Source organism: Lactuca saligna, chromosome 4, assembly GCF_052625555.1.
Source record: "Lactuca saligna cultivar CGN05327 chromosome 4, ASM5262555v1, whole genome shotgun sequence".
Classification (NCBI taxonomy): Eukaryota; Viridiplantae; Streptophyta; class Magnoliopsida; order Asterales; family Asteraceae; genus Lactuca; species Lactuca saligna.
Genome location: NC_136420.1, coordinates 49,632,483 through 49,638,063, shown reverse-complemented (window position 1 = coordinate 49,638,063; position 5,581 = coordinate 49,632,483).

The following is a 5,581-nucleotide window of genomic DNA, read 5'->3' as shown; positions in this document are numbered from 1 at the left end:
AATTGGAACATGAAAACGTGACTAAATTGGTCCTAGTTACTCTTCGGGACGGAGTGGAAGAAGGGAGGGGATTCTCGAACGCGGAAAAGGGTTGACCTCCTTGCTTCTCTCACGGTACAATCCTCTTCCCGCGGAGCCCCCTTTCTCCTCTGTCCACAGAGACAAAATGTAGGACTGGCGCCAACAGTTCATCACGGAAGAAAGGACTCACTAAGCCGGGATCACTAACTAAGACTAATCTAATATGAATTAAATAGAAAAGACTAATATAATATATAATAGAAAAGAACTGTCTTTTCTGTATACTTTCCCCGGTTCCACTGCTACCGCGGGCTTTATGCAATCGATCGTATTATATAGATATCCCTTCAACAAAACATAGGTCATCGAAAGGATCTCGGAGACCCACCAAAGCACGAAAGCCAGGATCTTTCAGAAAATGGATTCCTATTCGAAGAGTGCATAATCGCATGGATAAGCTCACACTAACCCGTCAATTTAGGATCCAATTCGAGATTTTCCTTGAGAGGTATCGGGAAGGAATTGGAATGGAATAATATCGATTCAGACAGAAGAAAAGGTTCTCGATTGATTCAAACACTGTACCTATGGGATAGAGGAAGAGGAAAAAACCGAATATTTCACATAGTGCTTTTAATCAATCTGATTTATTTCGTACCCTTCGCTCAATGAGAAAATGAGTCTAATTCTAAAGGATCAAACCTATGGGACTTAAGGAATAATATAAAAAAAGAGAGGCAAAAATATTGATATTAAATAAAAATCAATAAAATAAAATAAGTAAATAAAAATGAAAATAAAATAAGTAAATAAAAATGAAGTAGAAGAACTCAGATTCCAAATGAACAAATTCAAACTTGAAAAGGATCTTTCTGATTCTCGAAGAATGAGGGGCAAGGGGATTGATCGAGAAAGATCTCTTGTTCTTATTATAAGATCGTGATTGGATCCGCATATGTTTGGTAAAGAGAATAATAAAAAACGGAAAGTGTTCAATTGGAACATGAAAACGTGACTAAATTGGTCCTAGTTACTCTTCGGGACGGAGTAAGAGAGGTAATTTTAGGGTAATACTCATGAGAGAGAAGATGGATCCCTTCCTCGAGGCGAAAGAAATCCTCTTATACTTGCTTCTAACGGATCGTGAGGACCTCGTCTGATGAGCATGAGACGTGGCCTCCTCTGAATGGGAGGATCACACCCACATTAAGTCGTTAACTAACTTCCTGGTGACGTCAGTTTTGGGCGTCACCTAAACTTTCTGTCACGTCATGATTGGTGGTGAGTGAATGAGAAGATTGTGGGGGATATTCGTCCCTAGTGGGGGGAAACGAACTACCACCCCGGTGCTAGACTGCCTTAGCCAAGACCGGGCATTGGCCAAAGTCCTAACGAGATAATTTCTTGTTTATGATGTTTGTTACATTTAACGGCACCATTCATGGTAATGTTAACAATTATCAATACTTGTATTTAATTGGAAAAACATTATTTTATGAAAATCATATTTTACCAACATATTGAGAATTATTATTTCTAGGAAAAAAATACTAAAAGAGAACAAAAACTAGTTATATTCATTAGGTATGAATATAAATGTTTTGTACAACTTATTGGACACTTAGAGTTGTTGGATTAGTGTCTAAGCCCGTAACTATATTTGGTATGTACTTGAACCGGTTGTACATGGTCCTTTTGGGTTGCCTTCACCAAAGCAACTTGATAGGATGATTTATGGAGAAAGAGGATTAATAATGATTTATTAATATATTATAAGAATAATATATTAAAGGAGAAATCATATTGTTTAATCAATATTAGTCAAAAATTAATTAAGAATTAGTTTTGTGACTAAAAGACATTAATTAAATAAAGGTGACTAGAACTGTCAATTGTGTGATAGTTGAATATTAGGCTAATGGACTCCATAGAAGTTGGAGTGGACGAAATCTATGGGGAAACCCATTAGAATTCATCCAAGGCTTCTAAGGAGGGAGTCCATTGGCTGCTTAGGGCTTAAGCAATCAGATTAGCGCTTCCTAGTTCAAAACCCTAATAGCCTCACTATATAAGAAACCCCCAAGTCCCAAAAAACATGTGGAAGTAATACGTATGGGTTCTTGGACGTTTTTGGTGCCCTCTTCTCCTCTCATAAGTCATTCTCTTTCTTGTGGTGTTTGTAAGCCATTAGAGGAGTGACATTTGTGACTCTAAGCTCCAAGACAAGAATATTCAAGCCATTCTTGTAAAGGTAATCATCTAGATGTGATCTTATATGATAATTTTGAAATATGTATGCTAGATCTAGGGTTCTAAAGTCTTGGATGAATTCCATGTACAATAGAGAAACTTAGATCCAAGTTTTAGGGTTTGTATGAGCACATAGGATGTTCTTTTGTATAAAACCCATCAGTGGTATCAGAGCCTTGATTGGTTTCTATTGTATTTGATGTTTAACTGTTCATCCATTGCTTGAAAAATCGATTTTTGCCCTCTGCCTGGACTGAACTTGGCGAGTCACTTGCTAGACTCGGCGAGTCCAGACAGTGACTCGGCGAGTCCGGGAGTCGGACAGAGGGAAAATTGGTATTTTTGTTGTTTTTGCTGGAGGATAATTACCAAAAACGTTTTTCATTAATAAAATTCGAATTTTATCAATATTTGGTGATTATCCTTACCATAATAGATAATAATTCACAATTAAGATAATTACTTGTTTTATAAGATAAATATTAATTATTGTAATTTTGTTTTGAATTATCTTGTAAGAAATTGAATTATGTAATATTTAGATAATTACCAATTATTTGATTAATTTAATTATTTGTAATTTGATTTAGATAGTTTTAAAAAGTTTCAAAACTTGCCCTCAAGTTCTAGAATTTAATTTTTTTTGATTAAAAGTTTAATTTTGAAATATCTAAATTCTAAAACCCTAAGTTTTGAAAAGTTCAAATTACACCCTTATGGTTTTATTAAATTAATTAAGTGTATAATTAAAAGAAGGTTAATAAATCCATAATGACATGGTTAATATTTAATTAAATTAAAAGTATGATTTAATAAATTGAACCACCTAGTATTTTAAAAATGTAAAATACACACTTATACTATATACAGAATTAAAAGTCTAATAGTATATATGTATAAGTAAAGAGTCAGTTTTGCCATTAGTAGGCCTCATTTACGAAGCTGGTCTCTAAGGGGTGTTTAAGGAAATTGCCTATAAAATGGTGATTGAATGAGTATCTACTCTTACCCACCACACTCTTGACTAGTGGGGGTCGTTAACCGAACAGGTAGGATAGGACATAACTTTCCATTATAAGTACAATGAACTACAAAGTAACTAAACAATTTTATAAATTCCCAAATCTTAGTTACTTTAGGAAAATGTTGAATTGGTGCAAATCCATGAAATTGCACATTGCGCCATTATTGGTTGATTAGTGGAGTGTGTGTGGTTAATTGACACACTAATATGGGCCAATTAAGGATTGAAATGGGTAGCTTGATGTTTATCATAGATCAATGGAGTGTGTCTGGTTAACCGACACATTGATTAGGTAATTTGTAACATCGAGAGTACCAAACTAATTTGCATGGTTATCCACAACTTGTTTGCGATCCTCGGCATCCCAGTCACAAATGAAGGGCACAATCAAGGTTTAAACATGCCATTGAAAAGTTCAATGAATCTCAAAAGATCTAGGAGTTTCAATTCATTTAAAACTTAAATTTCCTTTTCGTTTTTTATGGTGGAAATTGGTAAATCGTCATTTACCTACCTTCAAATGTTCTGCAATTTGGATTACGGCATCCCTCTTCCAAATTGTAGAATACTGTGTTGGGTCCTAGCCTTAATATCTCATTTTGGTGTTTTATTAAGGACTCAATCATCTAACTTGAATTTTCTCCCATTTTGTAGATGTCTGATTCCAACTATGGTCTTCCTAAATCCCTTGGAACAAGCTTTCCACATGAAGATGATATTCGACGATTTAATCGAGGAACAAGAGATCATTCTTCACTTCCTCCACTTCCTCTATTGTTCTCCCTGACCCATAAGTTCGAAGGCTTGAAAAGTTTAAGCTCACTCAAGCCCTTATGACAAGTAAACACGAAGAAGGAAAGTTAGTGTGTGCACACGTCTTAGATATGAAATCGCACATTGATAGGCTAAGAATGTTGGGAGTCGTTGTCTATGATAAGTTGTTTATTGACTGGGTTCTTCAATCGCTTCCTGACTCATATAGTGAGTTTGTAAGAAGTACTATATGATAGACCACAATGTGACCCTCATCAATCTCACCTATTTTCTTGTTGCTGCTGAATCATCAATGATTTGGCGCACTGAAGAAGCAAAGTTGATTGGTAGATCTGCCTTCCGAACCTCCATGGACACAGGCAATGGCAATGAAAGGCATGCCATGATCAAAAAGTTTGACCATAAGAGAAAGGAAAAGTCTGAGGTAGTTCTATGTGCTATTCCAAAAGAGTCAATTTGCTTTTATTGCCAAGAGAAGGGGCATTGGAGACGAAGCTGCCCTGTCTACCTGAGAGATCTAAGAGATGGGAGAGTCAATATGTATCGCTCTACTTCAGGTAAAAACCATTAACTAACTTTATAAGTTCCAATTTTTGATTCTAAATACATGGTGTGATAAGATTACATTTGGTGTTTGTAGGATTGAAGAAAAGAGAGGAAAATTAAAGGAAGAAGTGAGCTGAATCTGATTGCGAAGAAATGGATATCGATCGCATGATTCGAAGATAAGATTTTTCGAGCTGCTACTTTTAGAGTTACAATAGATTGCTTAAGAATATGTAATAGCATAGTTTTCATTTGAATTGCATTGTAAGGACAAAATTTTTTTCTCACCTTTTATAAATAAAATAAATTTTGATTTTTGTCTTATTTATTTATTTCCCTGCAATGGCATGTATGAAAAATTGATGTTTGTGTATTTCTAATTTTAGCAATGTTGAAATGGATGTGATTCTTTATTATGTTATTTGTGGTAATGTCAAGAATTTACCAAATAAGGAAATATTCTTGTCGCTCGAGTTTCAATTGGACAGAAACTTGGAATCATACAGCTGGTATTGTGTGATGATTAAGAACCTTCATATTTGGAAAACTAAGACTAACTCTTTTGACAAAGAGTCAAGTGAAGGACTAGGAGAACTGGTAGACAATGTTGTGCACTAGTCAAGTCCACCACAAAGAACAATAAGATTATTCGTCATGATTCACTAAAAGTCTAGTAAATGTGGTTATGCATACAAGATTAAGTACAACTCTAAATCATTGAAAAGTTTCAATGAATGGCAGAATGAATAAGAAGAATCGAATAGGCAGAAAGATAAAAGTTTCTCCAATATGAAAAGATGGGAGAGTACTTTAAGTATCATGTTCTATGACTGTCTTAATGATTAAGAACCATACCACAATTGATCCTCTAAGGACACCTTAGTGCGCTAGTATGGCTAAGAAGAGGAATCGGAAATTGTTGAAATGGTTAAACCAGAAGGATGAGTCGTTCCAAAATCAATTCTT